Below are 18,906 nucleotides of genomic sequence, written 5' to 3' on the forward strand. Positions count from 1 at the left end.
CTTTGTGAACTCATATAGCCTATAGCCTGCCAAGCTCCTCTGTCCATGAAATTTTCCAGACAAGAGTACTGGAATGGCTTACCATTTGCTCCTCCAGGGGATCTTCCCAACCCAGTGACCAAAGCTGCGTCTTGAATCTCTTGCACTGGCAGGCAAATTCTTTACCATTCGCACCACCTCTGAGGCCCCAAATATCCTTGGCCTATTGTTAAATCTCTGTCCTTTGCCTTTTCCTGATCAACATTTATGTCAATGTCTAAAATAAAGAAATTGCCAAATTTTTTAATGTGGAGATGATATAAAGTTGGGAAGTAAACAAGATGCATGACAAAGTTAACAATATGGTCAGAAAACTAGAATGATGAACAAAGATATTGTGATGGACTTTAACTGGGACAAATATAAAGTTTAGCTCCAAACAGCTCGGTTGCATAAATATAGGATATAGAAGACAATGACTCATGTAAAAAGCAAACAAACCTTGAGATTTTCAATAACCTCTAGCTCTGTATTGATAGATTCATTTACTTCAACATGTTTCTCATCTTATGCATGCTCAGTCGCATCTGACTCTTTGCAACCCCATGGACTGTGGCCCACCAGGCTCCTCTGTCCATGAAATTTTCCAGACAAGGATACCAGAGTGGGTTGCTGTTTCCTCCTCCAGGAGATCTTCCTGACCCAGGGATCGAACCTGAGTCTCTTGTGTCTCCTGCATTGCAGGAGGATCTTTTACTGCTTGAGCAATTGGGGAAGCCCCTCAACATGTGTGTATTTAGTGTTTATTTTATTTAAGAAATATTAAAGAAGTCCAGGCAAGATATGATAAGGGTTTTATCTTAAAGAGTAAGCACTGGGGATAGAAAGATGGGTTGGTTACGATAAATATTCTGAAGGGAGAATCTGCAGAACTTGGTGCTCAATTGGGTGCTCAAGAAGAAGGATTCCAGAATGATTCTTGGGCTTTGAGTTTGCTGAATAGGGAAAGAGTGATGCTGTTTATTGAGCTAGGGCATGCTGGAGAAGTGGGCTCAAGGGGGAAATAAAAGATGAGTTTATTCTTGGACATACTCAGTTTTAGTTCTTTAAGACATATCCAGGAAGGAATATCTGTTCGATAGAGTTTATAAGGGTCTGAAGTCTATGAAAGAAGTCAGGGCTACAGATAAAAGTTGTAAGAGTCATTGAGACATACATGACAGTGAGGCTAAAGAAGTAAATAAATGCTGAAAGACAGAGATTAGACCTTGAGAAGATCAAGGACAGAGCCCCAAAGAACAACTAGCAAGAGAAGTAAAAAAAAAAAAAAGTGAGAAAAATCAGAGAGCTAATGTGAGAACAAAAAGAAGAATGTTTCAGAAGTCAAGGGAGGAGTTCCAAAAATACATGAAATTTCCTATCAAATGTACTAGTAGAGTGTCAGAGCCTCATAACTTTCTCCTAAATTTCTATTCTAAGCATATTAGGTAATACCATACCTAATAATATGATATAGAAGCAAAATTCCATCATCACACATCAACTAGGTAATATAATTATTAAAGCAAGTCTATTTAAGAGTTAAAGGAATTTTTCTAACTACATTGGGGCCACTCCCTTGACATTCCATTCTTTGAATTAATTTGTGGACAGTCTAAGGTAAGACGCTAGGGAAGGATTTCCTTGGTGGTCCAGTGATCAAGAATCTATCTGCCAATGCAGGGGACATGGATTTGATCCCTAGTCTGGGAAGATCCTACATGCCATGGAGCAACTAAGCCCAAGCACCACAACTACAGAGCCCCCAGGCCCAGAGCCAGTGCTCCGCAAAAAGAGAAGCCACCACAGTGAGAAGGCTGCACACCACAAGGAAAAACAGCCCCTACTCACCACAACGACAGAAAGCCTGAATGCAGCAATGAAGACCCAGTGTAGCCTTAAAGAAACAATTTTTTTGTTAAAAAAAAAACAAAAAAGAAAAAAAACTAGAAGAAAACTTTGAGTCACTCTCACAATTTATCCCTTACCCAAGCTATGGTCTCCTCTCTTCCAAAAAAAAAAAAAAATAGGTGGCCATCTCCTTTTACTTGGGAACTACGCTCTGAGTCCATCAGTCCCCACCTCACACTTCCCCTTCTCCCTTCTGTTCCCATCAAATCTTCTCATTCAACCTCTAGAGATAAATTTCCTGTGTATAACTCTACAGAAAGTAGAATGAGGCAGGTGAGAAGCAAGGTTCATCTTGGCATACCTACACGATGGAGTCTATGGAGTCACAGAGTTGGACACAACTGAGCTACTGAACAGCAGCACAATGGAGGAAAACTGTTGTGACTGGATAGGAAGGCTGCTGGGAGTAATGCTTACATATATTTAATGAATAATAAATGTGCTGCATCTAGAGAATCCAGAATCAAGAATCAGTGTAGAAAAGAAACATATTTTCTATGAAAAGTGCTAGCTAGGTTTAAGCTGCAAGTATGCATACAACCTGCTCAAGCAAGAGAAGTGAAGTGGGAGTAAAGAAAATGGTCTTCTTCTACCACAGGGAATTCCATGCTCTCCTTCCTCCTTCAATTGCTGATTGAAGGATCCTAGGAAGGTAGCAATACTTTGGCCATCTGATGTGACGAGTCTTCATTGGAAAAGACCCTGAAGCTGGAAAAGACTGAAGGCAGGAGAAGAAGGGGGTGACAGAAGACAAGATGGTTGAATGACTCACTGACTCAATGGACATGAGCTTGAGCAAGCTCCAGGAAATGGTGAAGGAGCCTGGCGTGCTGCAGTCCATGGGGTCTCAAAGAGTCAAACATGACTGAGCGACTGAACAACAAGGAAGGTAGCATGAAGTAGGCTCAGTGTGGCACAGGACATCCTGAGGAACCAACTCCTAGCCTTCATTTCAAGTCATCTTTCACATGGTAGGGCTTCCCTGGTGGCTCAGACAGTAAAGCGTCTGTCTGCAATGCGGGAGACCCGGTTTTGATCCCTGGGTCGGGAAGATCCCCTGGAGAAGGAAATGGCAACCCACTCCAGTACTATTGCCTGGAAAATCCCATGGATGGAGGAGCCTGGTAGGCTGCAGTCCGTGGGATCACAAAGAGTTGGACACGACTGAGCAACTTCACTTCACTTCACATGGTAGAGATGTAACTGAATGCTAAACTAAAAAGGAAGTGGCAGAAGAGCCTTCTCTACAACTGAATTTTTTTATTGAAGGGTAGTTGATTTATAATGTTATGTTAATTTCTGCTGTACAGCAGGGTGATTCAGTTATACATATATATATTCTTTTCCTAATATTCTTTTTCATTATGATTTATCATAGGACATTTAATATACTTCTCTGTGCTATACAGTAGGACCTGTTGTTTTTCCATCCTGTATATAAAAGCTTACCTCTGCCAACCCCAACCTCCCACTCCCATCATTCCCCCAAATCCTTCCTTTGTTTGGTTACATAAAGCATTACAGACAAGTATAAACTCAGGAAATTTTAAATGATAAGCATATTACTATCACCAGTTCAAACTCACTTCATAATTGCAGAGCCCAATTTTCTGGCTTCAAGAATCACAGCACATGACAATTGACCTGTTTTTCAGTAGTTTCAGCATTGTTTTATTGGTTTGACTTGTACCTTGTCGTATATGACTTCTCTTCGGAAAGAAGAAAAAAATAATAATCTAGCAGTACTGTGCATGACATGCATATAGACTAGCACACAAATATTGGGTGTACTATACTACAAGGTTGAGACTGACTTGTCTGTGCCCCCACAATCTTCTTCCCCTAGTGTTAGTTGCTCAGTCGTGTCCCGTAGACTTTGCCATCCCATGGACTGTATGTAGTCCACCAGTCTCCTCTGGCCATGGAATTCTCCAGGCAAGAATACTAGAGTGAGTTGCCATTGTCTTCTCCAGGGGATATTCCTGACCCAGGGATCAAACCTGGGTCTCCCACATCACAGGCAGATTCTTTACCATCTGAGCCACGTGGCAAGCCCTTGAGGGTCACCTTTAAAGACCCTGAACTGGCTCAGTGAATGAGCTATAAGGGCAGCCAATCCAGCACAGAGCAGTAGCTGATTTTGTGAAATGCAGGCCCATGCCTACTTGTCCAGAGTCACTGTCTATCTGATATAAACTATTACTCAACAGGCACATCTTTAAAAATAATTGTTAAAAAATAAAAGCAAAATGAAAATTGTAAAAACAATTTTAATTTTTAAAAATAATTGTTCTTGTATAGAGGATGAGGGATAAAGTGGAACATGCTCTGTGAAAAAGAACTCATGGGAGGAGAAGGAGTGACTGAGAGAGGTAGACTATGGAGCCCAGAAGGAGCCTGGAGGAGAAAAGAGAGGAGTCCACACTTGGAGCACTCACACCTGACGCTGCTAGTACCAACCAGCATTCCCTGACTGTGCACCAAGAAACAATACATGCTGCACATATGTCTCTGTATTTCCATTTAATTCTTCTGTGACCCTGTGATGTATTACAATTGCCTCTAGCTTAAAAATGAGAAAACCAAAGCATGGGGAAATTAAGCAATTTGCCCAAAGTCCTACAACTTGTACAGTCTGAGCCAACACAGTCTGACTCCAAAATCCGTCCTCTCAACCCATGTGCTATCCCACGCACTGAAAAACAAACAAGAAGTGAAGGACAAGTCGTGCTGGAGAAGAGATGGAAATACAGCAGTGTAGTTAAATCATTAAAGAAAAGTAGAAGAGACAGAGGTGGGAGGAAAGCTTGGCAGCTCTCAGAAGATGGAGATGCAGGACAAATGCCTGAGGGAGGGGAGAAAATGAAGACAAGCTCTGCCTTTTCCTACATTTATTTATCCATCAAACATCCTTCAAAGTCACACACTGTTCCAGGCACTGATCTGGGCACTGGAAATACAGAGACAAATAAAACATAACCACTATACTTCAGGAGCTTGCGTTTCCAGAGTGAGAAGGGCCAACGTATACTGCAACACGCAGTAGTAAATACTATCACTGAAGTATGGAAGGTGCCACGTCCAGTGTCGGGAGAGAGGTTGCCAAGACGAAACGACATTGAAGAATTGAATGGGAAGTTAAAAGTGGCCAAAGAAAGGCTTGGGAAGAAGAGGCATTTGAAGTGTCAGGAAGAATGAAGGCAAACAAAGACAAGAAAAAGGAGCCGTATTTACAGAATGGCCCAAGTCACAATGGCTATCGTGACGGGGAGGAGTACTAAGAGCCAGGCCATGAAATTGTCCATGATATTATCCTAAGGAGCAAGGGGAGAAGGGCCAGTGGAAGCTTTTATATAGGAAGCAGAATGTGATTGTGTTTAGTTTTAGAAAAGTAATTAGAGGCAGAGTGAGGGCTGGATTGGAGAGGAAGAAGTTATCAACAGGAAGGCCAGTTCAGCTGGATTGCTGCAAAGATCACCCAAGGGACAGCCTGTGCCAGGGCACTGGTGTTCTACAGAGAAGCGTGGACAGATCCAAGAGACACCAACGAGGCAGAGGTCGAGGATCTTAGATCAATAGCAGGCTAGTTGTTGAGGGTTATCTTAAGATTCTAATTTGGGAGAAAGAATAGACTTCCATTAGTGGAGAGAGAAAATTCTTCACAGTGGGCATGTTTGTGATCTATGGAATTTGAGGAATCTACCAGGCATCTGGATAAATATTATAATAGACTCTATCATTGTTGAGGCAATGACCTAACACCTTATTTTCAATGCCAGATAGTTTCCCTATAAAAACATTAGTAACAGGTTATAGATGGAAACTGAATCAGTGTCCTTAATGCTATACATAAACCTAGACAGCATGTTTAAAAGCAGAGACATCACTTTGATGACAAAGGTCCAGATAGTCAAAACTATGGTTTTGCCAGTAGTCATGTACGGATGTGAGAGCTGGACCTTAAAGAAGGCTGAGCACCGAAGAATTGATGCTTTCAAACTGTGGTGCTAGAGAAGACTCTTGAGAGTCCCTTGGACAGCAAGGAAATCAAATCAGTCAATCCTAAGGGAAATCAACCATAAATATTCATTGGAAGGACTGATGCTGAAGCTCCAATACTTTGGCCACCTGATTCAAAAAGCCGACTCATTGGAAAAGACCCTGATGCTGAGAAAGATTGAGGGCAAGAGGAGAAGAGGGCAACAGAGGTTGAGATGTGTGGATGGCATTGTTGACTCAATGGACATGAGTTTGAGCAAACTCCAGGAGATAGTGAAGGACAGGGAAGCTTGGCGTGCTGCAGTCCATAAGGTCACGAAGAGTTGGATACGACTGAGTGACAAAACAATAAATAGATACAGAGGAATTAATTGACTGTATTTTGAGTTCAGTTAAGAAGAATCAAGTTACATCGTTTTACAATATTTTAACATATGGCATTACTTTTAATGCCCCCAATAATCCTAGGAGTAGGTACTTAATATTCTTCCAAGATAATATTTAATATCCTTCCAATTTTGAGGAATCAAAGTCCGTTGTGTTAGTTATCACACAGTTATTAGTGGAGCTACAACTGAACCACATCCTTCCACCTTTGCCTGAAGAGGGATAATCCTCACAAGACTGCAAAGCCATGGAGATCAGACCCAATCTTGTTAGTTCTTGTGATTCTGATGTTCATCACAATGCCTGGTGTATGGCAGCACCAAATTACTGGATTTATTCAGTTGTATGGATAACATTTTTAAAGTCTTTACTTTGTTAAATAACATGATTACACTTCTGAGTAACTATTTTCATGGAAATGAAAAATTAAAGGGACATCCCTGGTGGTCCAGTGGTTGAAAATCCACCTGCCAATTCAGGGGACACAGGTTCCATTCCTTGTCTGGGAAGATTCCACATGCCCAGAATCAATTAAGCTTGTGCACCACAACTACTGAGCCAGCACGCCCTTGAGCCTGTGCTCAGGAACAAGAGAAGCCATCACAGTAAGAAGCCCCCGCATCGCAGCTGGAGAGTAGGCCCCACTCGCCGCAGCTAGAGAATGTCTGAGCAGAACAATGAAGACCCAGTGCAGCCAATAAATAAATTTATTTTAAAAGAAAAGTTAATATTAGTCAGAAAGGTGTTACTTCTTGTGAAAAAGCTTGGGAGAGAGGGTAGATTCCATTAGCTAAAACAACATGTGTGGGGGAATTCGTGTTGTAAAGAGAATATATAATAAGAAGTGTGTATGTGTATTACTGGCTCAGTCATGCTTGACCCTTTGCGGCCCCATGGACTGTAGCCTGCCTGGCTCCTCAGTCCATGGAATTCTCCAGGCAAGAATACTGGAGTGGGTTGCCATTCCCTTCTCCAGAGGATCTTTGCAACCCAGGGATTGAACCTGGGTCTCCCAAATTACAGGCAGATTTTTTACCCATCTGAGACACCAAAGAGGCCTATAAAAAGAGGTATTTCTGTGTAATCAAATTAATTTCTCATGCTGTTGGCAAGAAGACCCTTTCCTGAATCCCACCTGAACAAGCCTTTTCATTGCTCACTTTTCAAGGTTGTGTCTATACACCAACTCCTCGCCTTCTCTCTCTGCCTCTCTCTGTTTTATTATAGGACATTTTCATTGAGCTATCGAAATTGGATGTGTCAGACACATTAAAAGCAATGGCAGTTTTGGCAAGTTAGTTGATATATTTTAAAATAAACCAAGAGGGCCATGTAGCTGTCAGGGGAATAAATTGCTCTGTTTAGCAACAAGTGATTTATTTAACGGCAGTAGACAGGGTCCGAGGGATGCCAAGCTGCATACATTTGGGGGAAAGCTGAGCAATTTTCTCAGAAATCTCTCATATGGGACCAAGGTAAGAGTTGGAGGAGTTTATGAGAAGATTAATTAAATTCTTGACTTGGGAATGACCCCAAGGAATGAATTTTATTTCCCATGTGCTGCAAGGTGAGACACATTCCAGAAGCATCAAGTATGAGCAGTGACCCAGACTTCATGGGTTTCCCCCAAACTGCCACAGCAGCATTTTCCTTGCTCACCTGTGAGGACAAAGTGTGATGTTTCCAAAAGAGTGCTGAGCAGAGAAGCTCACGTCTTGGATTTCACTCCTTCTTCCTCTCTGCACTCAGCTTTGTTTGGTGCCAGCTTGATATGTGTAATCAGTGTATGTGAACTGATTTGAAATCTAAAGTTGCACAGAGGCTGAAAACCTCTGGGGCCCCCATTCTAGAAGGGTCCACCTGCCAATGCAAGAACCATAGGAGACTCAGTTTGAATCCCTGAGTTGGGAAGATCCCCTGGAGGAGGGCATGGCAACCCACTCCAGTATTCTTGCCTGGGAAACTCCATGGACAGAGGATCCTGGCAGGCTATAGTCCGTGGCATCACCAAGAGTTGGACATGACTGAGGATGCACATGCACCATTCTAGAAGGCCCTCGTCGGCATCCTCCTTCTACCTCTTACTCACTGTGTGACCGTGAACAAGTAACTGGCCTTCCTGTACCTCATTTTTCTCATCTGTAGCTGAAGATAGTAATAGTAAGGACCACAATTAATGTGACGTTAAATGAGTTACAGACTGGTTCCAAATAGGAAAAGGAGTACGTTAAGGCTGTGTATTGTCACCCTGCTTATTTAACTTATATGCAGAGTACATCATGAGAAACGCTGGACTGGAAGAAGCACAAGCTGGAATCAAGATTGCCGGGAGAAATATCAATAACCTCAGATATGCAAAAGACACCACCCTTATGGCAGAAAGTGAAGAGGAACTCAAAAGCCTCTTGATGAAAGTGAAAGTGGAGGGTGAAAAAGTTGGCTTAAAGCTCAACATGCAGAAAACGAAGATCATGGCATCTGGTTCCATCACTTCATGGGAAATAGATGGGGAAACAGTGGAAACAGTGTCAGATTTTATTTTGGGGGGCTCCAAAATCACTGCAGATGGTGATTGCAGCCATGAAATTAAAAGATGCTTACTCCTCGGAAGGAAAGTTATGACCAATCTAGATAGCATATTAAAAAGCAGAGACATTACTTTGTCAACAAAAGTCCGTCTAGTCAAGGCTATGGTTTTTCCAGTAGTCATGTATGGATGTGAGAATTAGACTGTGAAGAAAGCCGAGTGCTGAAGAATTGATGCTTTTGAACTGTGGTGTTGGAAAAGACTCTTGAGAGTCCCTTGGACTGCAAGGAGATCCAACCAGTCCATTCTGAAGGAGATCAGCCCTGGGATTTCTTTGGAGGGAATGATTCTAAAGCTGAAACTCCAGTACTTTGGCCACCTCATGTAAAGAGTTGACTCATTGGAAAAGACCCTGATGCTGGGAGGGATTGGGGGCAGGAGGAGAAAGGGACGACAGAGGATGAGATAGCTGGATGGCAGCACCGACTCAACAGACGTGAGTTTGAGTGAACTCCGGGAGTTGTTGATGGACAGGGAGGTCTGGTGTGCTGCAATTCATGGGGTTGCAAAGAGTCAGATGCGACTGAGCGACTGAACTGAACTGAGCTGAAATGAGTTACTACAGTTACTGAGAGGACCACATGGGACTGTCCCTTCTCTTATTTTCTGATCAACCATTCCCTCTCCATTGATTGATTCCCGTCAGTGTACACATTTTACTGTAATATCTCCCTTGAAAAAGAATCCTTGATCTTACATCCTTCTCCAGTATAAACTTTATTTCTTTTCTCTACTATTCCAATGAAATTTTTCATCAGAATCACGAGTGAACTCCATCTTGCCTAGTCTGAAGGTCTGTTCTAAAGGTCCTCGAGTGGGACACATTTCAGCAGCATTTGACTCATCCTGGATTCCCTTGTTCTGAAACACAGCTCTTTCTTGTTTCTTTTCTTTCACCACTGGCCACTCTTCCTTCGTCCCCTTTACAGACACTTCCTCACTGGACTGTCCCAGGGGTTAGTCTCTGGAACTTTTCTGTCCTTTTTTCTGTGCTCCCTTGATGATTTCATTCAGTCTCATGAAAGCTACAGATATAAATAGATGACAATGGCTCTCAAGTCAGTACCTCCTGCCCTAATGTTTCCCCTGGAATCCCCCAGAATCTGACTCTTTTTTCATATCTTCACTTGGATGAATAATAGGCCTCTTAATCTTAATGTAGTCAGCCTTCATTATTTGAGGATTTGTCTATTTGCTGACATTTATCTGTGACCCCCCAAATCAATACTCATGGTGCCTTCTCAATCATTTGCACACATGTGCAAAGCTGCAAAAATTTGAGTTATTCAACATGCACATTCCAACTAAGGTCAAACATGGCAACACTTTGCCTTCTTATATCAACTCCCATAATGTAAATAAGCATCCTCTAGTAATCTCTTTAATACAACATTAAAATAATTGTGTACTTTCCTTGTGATTTCACTGTTTAAAATGATTCCTAAGCATTGTGCTAAGCACTATCTAGCATTCCTCAGTGCAAAAAGGCTGTGATGCGCCTTATGGAGAAAATGCATGTGTTACATAAGCTTCACTCAGGAATGAGTTATCATGCTGTTGGCAATGAGTTTAATGACAGTGAGTAAACAACAATATTAAGTAATAGGTCTTTAAACAGAAGCGTACATAAAAGAAGGTCATGTATTGATCAGCTGACAAAAACATTGTTATCAGGGGACCTCTGGAAGTTATCCCTATATTTCCCCTAGGTGCAAAGGTTCAGTATTAGCTAATTCAGGGTTCATGGTGACTTTGTAGAATATAACTATTGTGAATAAGCAGAATTGACTGTATATCCAAACCTTAACTGTGAATTCCTCCCACCCCATTCTTAATCTCAGAAAATAACTTTATTGCTCTATTAGCTTGGCCCAATCTTTGTTCATCTTTTCCTCTCACCTCCCACCTGCAATCAACCAGCCCTTTTATAGATTCCTTTGAAATTGCTCCACTTTTTACACCTTCATTCTTTCAAGCCTGGTTCAAATCGTGATCACCATGATGACGGTAATGACATCCTAATTGGTTACCCTGCTTTTATCCATGACCATGCCCACCCTTCACATTCAGGTAAGTGACAGTGTGACACTCCTCCCCTGGGAACCTTCTCCAGTGACTTATAGTATTCAGAGCAAAGGCCAGAGTCTTACCATGGCTTTCAGCTACGCTGTCCTCCCTGCTGATCCTCTAACACATCATGAACTGCTCACCCCTTGACCTTTCACTTTCTTTTCTTCAAACATTAATCCTGCAAGGGTTCATGTGTCTCTCGCCTTTGTGTCTCTCCTCAAATGTCAGCTTATCAGAGACAGCCCCCCTTGGTAGTGCTCTATGTAGAATTGCAGCTCCCCCAATCTCTCTCCCTTTCCCTGCCCTATTTTTCTTTTTTAAAAACATTTTCTTTATTTATTTATGTCTGCGCTAAGGCTTTATTGCTGGGCACAGACTTTCTCCAGTTGTGGTGGCTTCTCTTGTTGAAGAGCACAGGCTCCAGGGTGCACAGACCTCAGTAGTTGTGGCTCTTGGGCTTTAGAGCACAGGCTTAGTAGTTATGGTACACTGGCTTAGTCTCCCTGCGACATGCAGAATCTTCCCAGACCAGGGATGGAATCTGTGTCCCCTGCATCGGCAGGCACAGTCTTAACCATTGGACCACCAGGGAAGGCCCCTGCTTTATTTTCCTTTGTATCAGTTTTCATTCAATGTATTATCCATCTGTTTAATGTTTAATGAAATCTCAATAGATTGTAAGTGTTTGAGGGCCAGAACTTCACCCAGTATGTTCACTGCTGTTTCCCCAGTGCCTAAAACAGTACCTGCCACAAAGTAGATACTGAGTAAATTAGGATTCTGGTTGATTCTTGGATTTCTGTTATGTGAAACAGAGATACTATCATTCTTATTCCACACTGTGATTTATCCATGTACGCTTGCATGCTCAGTTGCTTCAGTCATGTCCGACTCTTTGTGACCCCCACGGGGTCACCAGGCTCCTCTGTCCAAGAGATTTTCCAGGCAAGAATACGGAACTGGGTTACCCTGTCCTCCTCCAGGGGATCTTTCAGACCAAGAATCCAGCCCAAGTCTGCATTGCAGGCTGATTCTTTACTGACTGAGCCACCAGGGAAGACTCGATTTATCCAGAAAGATATTAAAATACACTTCTGCCTGCCGTCCCTTTTTGCTGGGCATGCCCCCGGGCCATCTTCAACAAGTTTGCTTAGAAAGGACTTCCCTGGCAGACCAGTGGTTAAGACTTTGCGCTTCCAGTGTGGGGGTACAGGTTCAATCCCTGACTGGGGGCTAAGATACCACATGCCTCAAGGCGAAAAAGCTAAAACATAAAATAGAAACAATATTGTAATAAATTCAATGTGTTCAGTCATTTCAGTCTTGTCTGACTCTTTGTGACTCCATGGACTGTAGGCTGCCAGGCTCCAAGGGATTTCCCAGGCAAGAACACTGGAGTAGGTTGCCATTCCCTTCTCCAGGGAATCTTCCCAACCCAGGGATTGAACCCGCATCTCCTGTGTCTCTTGCATTGCAGGCAGATTCATTACCTGCTGAGCCATTGGGGAAGCCCTAACAAATTCAATGAAGACTTTTAAAGTAGTCCACATCAAAAAAATCTGAAAAAAAAAAAAAATGGTAGAATTCATCTATGAAGCCATCTGGCCCTGGGTTTTTTGGAAGATTTTTATTACAGTTTCAATCTCCATGATTGTGATTGGTCTGTTCTTATTTTCTATTTCTTCCTAAATCAGTTTCAGTTCAGTTCAGTTCAGTCGCTCAGTCGTATCCCACTCTTTACGACCCCACGAACCGCAGCACACCAGGCCTCCCTGTCCATCACCAACACCCGGAGTTCACCCAAACTCATGTGCATTGAGTCGGTGATGCCATCCAGCCATCTCATCCTCTGTCATCCCCTTCTCCTCCTGCCTTCAATCCCTCCCAGCATCAGGGTCTTTTCCAGTGAGTCAACTCTTCACATGAGATGGCCAAAGTATTGGAGTTTCAGCCTCAGCATCAGTCCTTCCAATGAATACCCAGGACTGGTCTCCTTTAGGATGGACTGGTTGGATCTCCTTGCAGTCCAAGGGACTTGCAAGAGTCTTCTCCAGCACCACAGTTCAAAGCATCAATTTTTCAGCACTCAGCTTTCTTCACAGTCCAACTCTCACATCCGTACATGACCACTGGAAAAACCATAGCCCATTTAGAAAGGTTATAGTTTCTAAGAATTTGTCCGTTTCTTCCAAGTTGTTCATTTCATTGGCATATAGTTGCTCAGTGTCATGATCCTTGGTATTTCTGTGTTATCTATTGTAATTTCTCCTTTTTAATTTCTAATTTTACTGATTTTCAACTTCTTTTTTCCTTGATGAGTCTGGCTAGTGGTTTGTCAATTTTATCTTCTCAAAGAACCAGCTTTTAGTTTTATTGGTCTTTGCTATAGTTACCTTCATTTATTTTTCATTTATTTCTGCTCTGATCTTTATGATTTCTTTCCTTCTACTAACTTTGGTGTGTTTTTTGTTGTTGTAGTTGTTCTCTTTCTAGTTGCTTTAGATGTAAGGTTAGGTTGTTTATTTGATGTTCCCCTTGTTTCTTAAGGTAGGCTGTATTGCTATAAACTTCCCTCCTAAGCACTGTTTTTACTGCACCCCTTAGGCTTTGAGTTGTGTTTTCATTTTCAACTGTTTCTATGCATATTTTTATTTTCTTTTTGATTTCTTTAGTGATCTATTGGTTATTCAGAAGTGTATTATTTAGCCTCCGTGTGTTGATGTTTTTCATAATTTTTTTCCTGCAGTTGATATCTTACAGCATTGTGATCAGAAAAGATGTTTGAAATGATTTCACATTTTTAAAATTTACCAAGGCTTGATTTGTGGAATCTAATTGAACTTTAAAGCTTTTTCACAACAAAGGAAACTATATGCAAGGTGAAAAGACAATCCTCGGAATGGGAGAAAACAATAGCAAATGAAGCAACTGACAAAGGATTAGTTTCCAAAATATACAAGCAGCTCAATACCAGAAAAACAAGCAACCCAATCAAAACTTGGGCAGAAGACCTAAACACACATTTTGCCAAAGAAGACTTGCAGATGGCTAATAAACACATAAAAATATGCTCAACATCATTCATTATTTGAGATATGCAAATCAAAACTACAACGAGATATCATCTCACACATGTCAGAAGAGCCATCACCAAAAAGTCCACAAACAATAAATGCTAGACAGGGTGTGGAGAAAAGGAAACCCTCTTACATTGTTGGTAGGAATGCAAATTTATACAGCCACTACAGAGAACAGTATGGAGATTCCTAAAAAACTAGGAATAAAACTGCCATATGACCCAGCAATCCCACTACTGGGCATATGCCCTGAGGAAACCATAATTGAAAAAGACACATGTACCCCAATGTTCACTGCAACACTATTTACAATAGCTAGGACACTGAAGCAACCTAGATGTCCATCAACAGATGAATGGAGAGAGAAGCTGTGGTACACATATACAATGGACTTTTGCTCAGCTAAAAAAAGGAAGATATTTGAGTCGATTCTAATGAGGTGGATGAACCTAGAGCCTAATATACCGAGCCAAGTAAGTCAGAAAGAGAAAGACAAATATCATGTATTAATGCATATATATGGAATCTAGAAAGATAATACAAATGATCCTATGTGCAAGGCAGTAAAGCAAACACAGACATAAAGAACAGACTTTTAGACACAATGGGGGAAGGAGAGAGTGGGATGATTTGAGAGAATAGCATTGAAACACATGCATTACCAGACATAAAATAGATAGCCAGTGGGAGTTTACTGTGTGACACAGGAAACCCCAAGCCAGTGCTCTGCGACAACCTAGATGAGTGGGAGGGGGAAGGAGATGGAAGGGGCCTACAAGAGGAAGAGGACATACGTATACCTATGGCCGATTCATGTCAATGTATGGCAAAAATCATCACAATAGTATAAAGCAATTATCCTACAATTAAAAATAAAATATTAAAAAAATAATTTAAATAAAATAAAAATTAAAAAAAAATTTGCTTAGGAAAGACACATGTTCACTGTGGCCCTAAGCAAGCTATCCCAAGCTAGATATCAAGAATTCTGAGCTCTACTACCCCTGCCTCTCAGCTTTGGTAAAAGGAATTAAGAATGACTGTGTTACTTCAGAATATTATCTTGGAAGCTCTATGCGTGATGGAATTTTACTGTCCCATAAATTGCCTATTTTCTTCCCAGTATGAATTATGATGGATACAGCTTTCTCCTCAAAGGAAGATGTGCCGTTTGAAAAGTTTTGTTCCCACACAGGGCGCATCACAGTGAGATTACCATCCAGTCAACTATGGAATTGTGACTCAGGACGCTCATGTAGACTTGATGCTTAAGAAGTTAACTGCATGATTCCCAGCTGTTAGGGCCCCTGACCAAGGCTGTTTGCTTAACTTTAAAAGAAAGCTTTCCTTTGGAACATACTTCCTAGTGAGCAGGATCAAGTGTTGCTTAATAGATATTAAATATATACAGAGTAAACCCCAGGCTTAGGCAGGGCAATTAGCCTAGGCAAACTCACTGTTCAGTTTTGGTCAGCAAACCAGAATTTTAGGGCAGAGTCAGGTCTGGAAGCCACGTGCATTGAGGATCTATGAAACCACCCACAGAGTCATCATTCTTCCAGGCTCAGGCTTCTCAAATAAAAATCCCACTCTGTTCCCTGGCCGGAGAGCCTCCAGGGCTGGTATTGCTCAAGTCTTAGTTCACAGACATGTCACTGTATTCATTCGCTCCATACGTATGTGTGCAGGTTGGCCTCATACACGAGAGTCCCAGTTAACAGAAACTTGATGTTTATGGCAAAAAGAACACATGTTCATTGTGAAAATTTGGAGCTTCAGGAAACATCATGAATAAAAAAAGGATTCACAATTCTAAGGCCCAGAAACTGAACACTTAACAGTTCAGTGTATATCCTTCCAGCTGTTTATTATATGCATGGGAGTATATATAGTTTTAAATAAGTTAGATTATTCTCACCTTGTTTTATAATCCTTTTCTACTTACTATTGTGGACATTTTCCCACATCTGCTAGGAAATTATTAATTGTTCTGCTATAGTGATTTTTTTCAATAGCTGTCCACTATTCCGAAATACAGAGGTCCTATATTTTACTTATTAATGCTTTGCAGTTTAACATTTAGATAATTTCCAGTTCTCCATCATTAAAGACAATGCTACGATGAACACTGTTGAACATTAATGTTTGTATATAATACTGATGATTTTCTAAGAATAAATATCATTGAGGGAAAATCGTATGTTCAAAATACGTGAAGTTTTGGCCAGCGTATACTCCCTCCCACAGAATAGGGAAGGGTCACCTTTCCAGAGCTGGCTTTTAGAATGAGGCTCCTCTGGGAGTCCCTCTTAGGATCCTCCTAACAGATATAACCTGCACCCCTAGAAGCTGCCCCAGGGCAGTTGTGTGCAAAAGGCTCTCTCTCGCGTCAGGGCCTTCTGGGCCACATTTACTCATCTCTGCAGCCGGGCCAGCCGAAGCATGTGGAGGTCAGGTGATGTGCGTGGGGTCATGCAGCCAGCGGTGACTCAGCCAAAACCGTTCCAGCTCCTGAACCTTGCTCCGATCACAAGGTTGAGAGCACTCGTTTCCCTGAGGCCCATTATTCCCAAATAATTAAAAGGCCGCTTGCCTTTGAGTTGGTGGATATTCAGTTTTGAAATGACTGATTCAGCCCCATGACTTTGCTAATTGGTGACACTAAATGCTGTACAATCCTGTTTTCCTCGTCGTTTTTGGAACCAGTCAGAGAATGATTTGTAGAGTTCTCCCTCTGCGACAGAATTTGCAATCTAACTGTGTCTGGGTGGCTCCAAGTGTCCACCTGAGCCTCTCAGAGACATAACTGCTGAACTGGATCAAAACAAAAATTCTGATTCATTATGACTCATACATAAAACCCAAGCTGCCTGGTAAGGCACCAGAACATCCTTATCAACAGAAGAAAAACTCTGGTGACACAGATTGGCCCTAAGATGAAGGCCAATTGCCTACATGATCCTCCACCCATTAAAGTGAATTCAATTCAGGTGACCCATCGCCAGCAAACCTAGTAAGACTAAGAATTCACAGGCGATTAGACCAGTATGGGAAATGACTGCATCTGATGCAAGCTGGTTCTTTGCTTTCATTGGTTTGCCATCCCTGGATTACTCCCTGAAATGATGCCTATGAATTCAGGGTTCTCCATGGTCACTGTACTTTGTTCTGACACTTAGCCATAGACAGGGGGTGTCAAAGCCCAGATGTTCCCCGAGTTGTGGACACCAACTGCACAAGGGTAAGAGAAAGTGAAAAAATACTGATTTAATATTTATAGTAGATATAAGCCTATTCAGATTGTCTGTTTCTTCTTGTGTGTTTTGGTATATTGTAAAGTTCAAGGAATTGTTCCATTTCACCTAGGTTATCAAACTTGTGGTCATAGTATTGTTCATGGTGTTCTTTTTTTTCCCCATGGTATTCCTTAATTAACCCTTTTAAGGTCCATGAGATCATGATGACATCCTTTTTTTCATTTCTGTGATGAGTAATGTGTGTCTTCTACAAATTGGAGTCTAGCTACAAGGTTATTGATTTTAGTAATCTTTGCAAAGAACCAGCTTTTGATTTCATTGTTTTTCTTTATGGATTCCCCCTTTTCAATTTCATTGGTTTTTGCTTCACTCTTGACCATTTCTTTTCTTCTGTTTCTTTGGATTTAATTTTCTCTTTCCCTAGCTTCTTAAGATAGAATCCTAGATGGTTGATTTTATATATTTCTTCTTTACCATGAATAAATATTCATATTATACTGTTATTTTACATCTTATATAATTAAATATTTCTTTTTTGCTATATTTTTCATTCAATGCTATAAATTTCACTCTAAGTAGCACTTTCACTACCTCCCACAAATTTTGATAAATTGAGGTTTCACTTTCATTTAGTTAAAAATATTTTAAAAATCCCATTGAGAACCCTTCTTTCACCCATGTGTTGTTCAGAAATGTGTTGTTTAATCATTTGGGAGTATTTTGGGGTTTTCAGTTATTTTTCAGTTATTGATTTCTAGTTTTAATTCTGTTGCGGTCTGAGAACAGACTTGTATGATTTCTAATCCTGTAAATTTGTTAAGGTGTGGCTTCTGGCCCAGAATGTAGTCTATCTTAGACAATGTTGCATGTGACCTTGAGAAGAATGTGTGTTCTGCTGTCATTGGATGAAGTACTCTACAGTTCAGTTCAGCTCAGTAGCTCAGTCGGGTCTGACTCTTTGTGGCCCCATGGACTGCCACATGACAGGCTTCCCTGTCTATCACCAACTCCCAGAGCTTGCTGAATACTTAATATTGTGCTCATCCACTTAAAAACAAATTTATCATAAGTTGTATATTAGTAGTCATATATAAGTATACAATTTGATAACTTTTCATAAATATATACACCATGTAACAACCTGCCCAGTCAGAAAATTCACTTGTGCTACTTTGCAATCTCCTCTCCCCTCCTCATGACTCTCTGACAATCACTGATGTGATTTCTACCACCATATATCAATCTTGCCAATTCTACAACTTCATAGAAATGGAATCAGACAGTATGTAATCTTTTGTACCTGGATGATGTCACATTCTGAAGGAGATCAGCCCTGGGATTTCTTTGGAAGGACTGATGCTAAAGCTGAAACTCCAGTACTTTGGCCACCTCATGCAAAGAGTTGACTCATTGGAAAAGACTCTGATGCTGGGAGGGATTGGGGGCAGGAGGAGAAGGGGAGGACAGAGGATGAGATGGCTGGATGGCATCACTGACTGATGGATGTGAGTCTGAGTGAACTCTGGGAGTTGGTGATGGACAGGGAGGCCTGGCGTGCTGCGATTCATGGGGTCACAAAGAGTCGGACACGACTGAGCGA

This window comes from Bos taurus, chromosome 5 (genome assembly GCF_002263795.3).
Source record: "Bos taurus isolate L1 Dominette 01449 registration number 42190680 breed Hereford chromosome 5, ARS-UCD2.0, whole genome shotgun sequence".
In the NCBI taxonomy this organism is placed as follows: domain Eukaryota; kingdom Metazoa; phylum Chordata; class Mammalia; order Artiodactyla; family Bovidae; genus Bos; species Bos taurus.